The following is a 7712-nucleotide window of genomic DNA, read 5'->3' as shown; positions in this document are numbered from 1 at the left end:
AAATGTTCAATTCAGCCGCGGCAGGTGCCCCCTTGCGCGCCACAGAGCTCGGCGGCAGAGCGGTCCACTCTTGCGCCGCGGTAGCACATACATGAATGGGAAAGCCGGCGGCAGTCTGCGCTTTGCGCCCTCTATGTGAAAGGGGCTTTACACACCTCCCTACTTTTGTCCGTTTCTCGTGTTCGTTCTTTGAATGGGAATTCAAAATGAGTCCAAAACTTCTGATCTGAAAGATTTTCCGCTTGCCATCGTCGCCATTTTATTGTTGTTGCAAATTTCTTAACAGGCGTTATTTGGATAAACTGAGCCCAGGTTGGGGATCTTAACGGTTACTTTTACGCCTGAAAAAATATTAAAACTTAATAAAGTGGCATATTAACAGCGTTACAGCGGAAATTAAAACAGCTTTTATCTCTGGGCTTCCTGATATGGTGTGACGTATGTGCAAACGTAACTAAACAGTCGCTTACGTACCCGAACGTAGACCACGCAGTGACGGAGCAAGTGGTGTCCCAATCCCTAGGGAAGGTTACAAGGACCCTACCTATTTTTAGGGTGAAGTGATAGTGAGTGAGGGCTAGTGGAAGTGAGTGAGGGCTAGTGGTATTGAGTGAGGGCTAGTGGTAGTGGGTGAGGGCTAGTGGTAGTGAGTGAGGGCTTGTGGTAGTGGGTGAGGGCTAGTGGTAGTGGGTGAGGGCTAGTGGTAGTGGGTGACGGCTAGTGGTAGTGGGTGAGGGCTAGTGGTAGTGAGTGAGGGCTAGTGGTAGTGAGTGAGGGCTAGTGGTAGTGAGTGAGGGCTAGTGGTAGTGGGTGAGGGCTAGTGGTAGTGAGTGAGGGCTAGTGGTAGTGAGTGAGGGCTAGTGGTAGTGATTGAGGGCTAGTGGTAGTGAGTGAGGGCTAGTGGTAGTGAGTGAGGGCTAGTAGTAGTGAGTGAGGGCTAGTGGTAGTGATTGAGGGCTAGTGGTAGTGAGTGAGGGCTAGTGGTAGTGGGTGAGGGCTAGTGGTAGTGAGTGAGGGCTAGTGGTAGTGGGTGAGGGCTAGTGGTAGTGAGTGAGGGCTAGTGGTAGTGGGTGAGGGCTAGTGGTAGTGAGTGAGGGCTAGTGGTAGTGGGTGAGGGCTAGTGGTAGTGGGTAAGGGCTAGTGGTAGTGAGTGAGGGCTAGTGGTAGTGGGTGAGGGCTAGTGGTAGTGGGTGAGGGCTAGTGGTAGTGAGTGAGGGCTAGTGGTAGTGAGTGAGGGCTAGTGGTAGTGGGTAAGGGCTAGTGGTAGTGAGTGAGGGCTAGTGGTAGTGGGTGAGGGCTAGTGGTAGTGGGTGAGGGCTAGTGGTAGTGGGTGAGGGCTAGTGGTAGTGAGTGAGGGTTAGTGGTAGAAAGTAGGGTGAACATTGGGATGGTGTGAGAGAGGGACTGATAAAGGAAGGACCCACAATTTTCATGAACAGCTTGAGCTGGTTTGTGTCAAGGTGTGAAAATGCGAAGCATACTGGGGTAAGAAGTCATTTAGAGGTGTTTTTTTCTCACAGTTTATGCTTTAATGTTTGAAAGTAATGTATTGGTATTAACACATGACTGTGGACCAACTGTGCACAGTAGAGTCATATTCATGTTTATGGAAAAGATGTTTAACTTTTCAAACCAAATTCTTGCTAAACTAGAAAGCCACCTACACTGTACTTTGTCACATAATGTTTCCCAACCGTGAGTTAGAAAAGTAGCTGTAAGATCAAGATTAAATAAATATTTACATATGTAGATATTGCAAAATATAACAACGAATAAAACATTGCTAAACATACCCTTGCTTAAGATGTCAATTTAGAAAAATCCTTTCTAAACCGACCTCAACCTGTATGACACTTACTACACGCAGACATCCACTTCATTACAAGCCCTTTTTGCTCAACTTGGTGAAAGAATTTTTATATTAAATTTTACAACTTGCCATGTTTTTGATTAAATTGACTAATGAATTTGGAGAAATTATTTTATAACTGAATACTGTAACACATTCGTCAAAAAAGTGTTTGTGTCAGTGTCAGTATCTTTCTGGTACTGACCCTTGTCATCATCTTGGCCGAACCTGGGGAGAGTGGATTTCGGGTTCCACAAATAAGACGGAAAATGCCACAATATGGTATGTATTGAGCGTAAAAAGTGCAATACATTTATTGTCTCTTGCTAGGAAATAACCCATTGCCATTCCATAGCGCATATAGGCAAAAGAAGAACTTTGATATAGGTTTTTTTTTCCACATTTGCCAACAATACGCAATCTTTAGACTTTAAAAGCACAAAGTTATATTTAACTAAAAACATGCTATCCTGGGGTGTCACCATTATTTGTTATAAGACACTGCTACTACAAACTAAAATGATTGATTTTGTGATTCTTTTGGTCCCACATTGTTCCCAGAATCATAACACAGAATCTTAACTAGAACAAAACCAGTGCAATGAAGACACTCCCCATAATACTGGCATTCATGGTACCAGGCATACGAGGCTCGTGGTCTTAAAGACCGAGATTTTTCAAAAAAGGGGGCTTTGCATTTTGGCCACCAAAGTTTGTGGGGGCGTGGCTTTGGACGGAGCGCTGACGGGAGGGGGAGGAGGGGGTGGGGCTTAGAGGAGGTGCCACTTTCAAATCTTGCTAGCTCTGTAAAATCATGGATAATACCTTTAAGTAGGAAAAATAAGAAATTCGTAAGAAATTACAGTTCTTAAGACGGTTCTTAAGAAAATATTGAGGAATTGCACTTAAGAACTTTCTTATGAACTTCTTAATTTTAGATGTTAAGACATTTCTTAAGATCGTTCTTAAGAACGTATTGGTGAATCCGGCCCCTGGTGTTGTCTTTCCCTTGCTCCCTGCTGGTCCGTACTGTTTCCTCCCTCCGTGTTTCCATGTGTTTAGTAGTTTTAGTTCTTGTGAGTTGTTTTGCCATCCTGCAAAGCAGCACTTTCTGTTTGATTAAATAAAACACTTTTTTGGGAACTCCTGCCTCCTGCTCTCCTGCATCTGAGTCCGACCAACCACCATTCCGTGAAAGCCTAAACAGTTGTACATCAGCTGAAAAGTCAGTGACAGGGTTTATGAAGGATTTCAATCCTTTTGTGTGAAAATGCAAAGCCTGGTGGGTTTTCTACACATTTTGGGATTTCTTTTTTTGTCTGAAAGTAATGTGCTCAGGCCTTACGATTTGAGCAGACCTGGTGCTCAACATTGATGTAGAAGTTGGCACATTTTTTGAAGACAAGTTCTTGCAAAACAAAATGTTCAAATTTTCATTTAGTTGTGCCATGTTACCTAACCTGTTAGAAAAGTGTCTGTAAGGCCCAGATTAGATAACCATCTTGTTACCTGTCCAGATTGCAAAATTTAACGATCAATGAAACGTTGCTAAACATTCGCTTTCTCAACCTTCTAGCCTTTATAAAGAAGCAAGAATTTGACACTGACTACACCCGGAGATCCACATCATTTACTGATCTGACTTTGGTCAACTGATCTTTTTGGACAGTCATTTTTGGGCTCTAACAGTCACTCTATTGAAAGGTAAGATATAAAAAATATGTTTACATATTTTACAACTTGCAGCTCTATTATCTTGTGGAGTTCATTGATTAATGGATTTGGAGAAATTATTCCAAAAGTGAATACAGTGATGTCCTCCTGTTTTTTCCAGGATGAAGTGCCTTGCAATCTTTCTGGGAGTGGCCCTTGTCATTCTCCTGGCTGAACCCGGAGAGAGTTTCAGTAAAAAGTCAAAATGGCAACCTAAAATACCTTCACACGGTATTTTTCCAAGAGCCAAAAAAGGTAACATACTTTCATTAATTTCTTCATTTGCTAAAGCCATGGCATATCATAGAGGGAAAGAACATCTGATAGTAGATTTATTAATTCATTTTGTGACTTAAATGGTTTAATAACGTTCCCTGTCAGGACAAATAACACAGAACGTTGACTGGAACCAAACCAGTGAAACTGTAGTGCAGTAAAGTGACCTCAGATTATGTTTGGTTTTCTTTCAATAGGATCAGCACATCTGTCAAGTTCTAAGTCCTCTGATAAAAGGTTTATAGCATCCTTTAAAGAGCATATTGCAGGTTAGAATTGTTTCCAAAATAATACCTGACCTTATGTGAAAATGACTATGTGAGAAGTTAATGTAGGATTTAATATGTTTTACAAGACATAAGGGCACGTATTCAGAGGAAAAAGTGGCTGATTTTAGCCAAGCTCCTACAAACGCTTTTTTTTCGAACACCGCGTCATATGACGCAGCACCAGGGAGCAGTCTCCGCAGCTGCCTGACTGACTGTGCAGACCCCGTACACACGTAGCCGGGTATCTGCTTAACCGAAGATATTTTCCTACGCTTGGACCCGTTTGGCGTAGCCTACGGAGTAGGGTACGCGGCGCACGCAGCGTTCTGTGCGTCGCCGCGTAACCTACGCCGTAGGGTCTGTGTTGGTGTAACGCGGACCCATAAATCAGCCTTTTAAAAAGCGAGTTTCAGCTGTCAATCAAAAGAATGTGGGGGGCCTAACGGGTTCGTAATTATAAGGCTGTGGCCCGTCATATTGGTGTGAATACACATTCACAACCTCTCCAGTGTCACAAGTAACATTAAAATCCATTATTTTTCCTATTGTTGAAATTCACCGCGCTCCCTGGTGCCACGTCACTTCTGGTTCAGCTTTTTCAGATGCAGAAGTAAAATACTCTCACAAAAACAACTCTGGAGGTCACTGTAGTATATATTTATGCGTATTTCAAAGAAAATTCAGTTCCTACATTATTTTCCTACACATTGATTCACAGGGGTCTCCAACCTGCAATATGCTCTTTAACCTTTAAAGGAACTCCAACGCTTTACAGTTGTGATAAATTTATGAGTAACGTACTAACAATGACAACTATCAAGCATAACAGTCTGGAAAAACATAGTTTTTTCTACAGAATGAAGCTTTTTAAATCATTTTGAAATCTTTACTATTATGCAGGCCCGGACTGGCCATAGGGAGAACCGGGAGTATTCCCGATGCGCCGGTCTAGGATTGTCCTGCTGGCCTGCCGTCTGCGTCTCTCTCTCTCTTTTTCTTTTAAAGCTGCTGTGTCACTACCTGATGTGAGTCCCTACCGGATTTGAGTCACACATGCGCAGTTGCATCCAACAACAGGGAATGTTATGCTTTATAAGGGTATTGATGCAAAAAATATTTATATTATTTTTAGTAAAAAATATTTATATTATTTTTAGCAAGCATAGCTAAGCATGATAGCCAAATTACCTTTCAAGATGTAATTACTCATAGAACGAGTAATCTTCCATTTGTCAGCTTTTCCCAAACTGGGATGAAACTTTCCGGATTCCATGTAGGCATGGAGCTGATGGAAAACATTAAAGTCGCTCATTTTAATCAATAATTGGGTAATGGCATCACGCTCTACTTCTCCACTGACTGACAGATTTCCTGCTGAAATGCACATGTTGGACGCGACTGCGCATGTGTGACTCAAATCAGGTAGCGACTCACATCAGGTAGTGACATGGACACCCAGCCGGGTAAATAAAAAAAGAGAAAAGGCGGAGCTGAGAGGAAGAGAGAAAAAAAAGGCGCTGGAGGATGACACAGCCAAATTTCAAAAATTGGTTGATTTATTCAGACCCCCCCCCCCCCCCCCCCCCCAGCAAAGATGCAGCTGCAAGTAAGTTGCAGTACACTTTCAGGCTACACAGTGTAAATATGTAGCCTATAAGCCCTGGCCTTGAAATTACTGATTTTGAAATTATTTATTTGTGCAATAAATAGGATAGCCAATCATTCAATTATTATGTATATGAATATAAGGCCAAGTCAAGTGAGACATAAGCTACATTATCTTCCTGTATGAACTATAGTGTATGAAAAAACACTGTAACCACATGTTTGCTATTCAAAGGTGGTGATGGTGATTACACCAGTCTTGGTGGTGGTGATGGTGACTACACCAGTCCTGGTGATGGTGACTACACCAGTCTTGGTGGTGGTGATGGTGATTACACCAGTCTTGGTGGTGGTGATGGTGATTACACCAGTCCTGGTGATGGTGACTACATCAGTCCTGGTGCTGGTGATGGTGACTACACCAGTCCTGGTGATGGTGACTACATCAGTCCTGGTGCTGCTTCAGGAGGAATTGCAGCGCAATTGGCACAAGGTACAGAAGCATTTCTACAGTAGAGCAACAACATGCAAAAGTTGCAGACATATGAACACCAGCAGACACGGCCTTTTGACATAAATGTCTCTCATTTGTAATAGTAGCTTTCTTGGCATTACAGCGTTATTCTATTAAGCGATTGTGTTGTTGAATTGTTCTGTCTGTTGCTGACTTGCTGTTATGTATCCCAGCACCAACATGAAACCTTGGATTTACTGTAGGTTGGGGTTCATTAGTATGACGATGTGCCACTGAGGCAGTTGATATTCTACAAGACATGGCTATTTATGTATAGCTCTAACCTTGACACTACTTATTATATAAAACCTGTATTCTCTTCTATTAAAGTAGTACCATCACAAATACAGCAGTAAAGTTACTTTATAGTCCAACCTGTTTTTTTACATTGTAATGACAGTGTATTTCATATTTTGCTTCAAAATATTTGGTGGGTCAACACCTACACAGTTGAGTCCTGGCCTGTATATGTCCATGTGACATTAGGGCGAGTGTTTTAGTGGCTATTATTCTTATATTGGAGTGCATTTTGTTTTGTTGTGTGTGTGTGTGTGTGTGTGTGTGTGTGTGTGTGTGTGTGTGTGTGTGTGTGTGTGTGTGTGTGTGTGTGTGTGTGTGTGTGTGTGTGTGTGTGTGTGTGTGGGCAGGGCCAAGGTGGCCTGTTACATGACTGACTCCTGGCCTGAAAAAGTTTCCCAGTCCGGCCCTGCTATTATGTGCATAAAAATATAACATTAAAAGTTCACTATACTAAAAGCTTTGAACATCAATGATGTTTAAAGACAGCAGATTGTATTGTATCACAAGAAATTTAAAATTGAACAAAATAATTAATCATTTAAAATACTGAAAATAAAATTAAACACTCCTTAACAATTGTTTCCTTGGTTTTTCTTCTTTTAGGGAGCTGGGGCATCGTCGGGAACATGCCAGGATTGTAAGTTCTCTTGACTGAAAGTTGAAACAGTTGAAAAAAAAAGAGGAAATGTTGTTGTGTGAGTGTCAGAACTATTGACACCCAGTCTCTTTCTTTTCAACCCAGGGTTTGTTATAGTGTGGGAGTTGGCTTCATTCCAGGTCCCATCCAGATCCAAATGCCCTGGATTCAGAAACCGCAACAACCACAACAACCACAACAACCACAACAAAAAGTTCCACCATACGGTCAAGAGTAGGAGCTGAGAACTCTGATATACAGTTTTGAGTCATGAAAAACTGTATTTCATATTTTGATGAATAAAATTCACATTGCAAACAAAAGGAACGTCTCTTCATTGCCTCTGTACTACAGTTATTTCCTTTTATTGCAATACCAATATTTTTGCTGGTGAATGACCAGCCATTTTGCATTTATGGGATGGATCTAGTCAGGACAATCCTTTTTTGTTCTTAGTATTTTATGAATCCCAAAGGGTTATAAGATCGGAAGGGAAGCGCTGTCCTTTCCATCATGTTTTTTTTGGTTGTTTTTATTTTGTTTGGGTTT

The 7712-nt window shown here is 41.7% G+C and overlaps 1 long non-coding RNA gene across 1 annotated transcript; it reads left to right on the top strand.

Annotated features, from left to right (window-relative positions):
• Positions 1-3461: 3461 nt before the first annotated feature.
• Positions 3462-6014, top strand: LOC133451807 (uncharacterized). The gene is made up of 3 exons (XR_009783214.1): positions 3462-3553; positions 3684-3817; positions 5948-6014. It is a non-coding gene; the product is annotated as an uncharacterized LOC133451807 (long non-coding RNA).
• Positions 6015-7712: the final 1698 nt, after the last annotated feature.

Source organism: Cololabis saira, chromosome 10 (assembly GCF_033807715.1).
Source record: "Cololabis saira isolate AMF1-May2022 chromosome 10, fColSai1.1, whole genome shotgun sequence".
In the NCBI taxonomy this organism is placed as follows: domain Eukaryota; kingdom Metazoa; phylum Chordata; class Actinopteri; order Beloniformes; family Belonidae; genus Cololabis; species Cololabis saira.
Note: the sequence above shows the minus strand (reverse complement) of the source record. Positions and strands in the feature narration are given on the sequence as shown.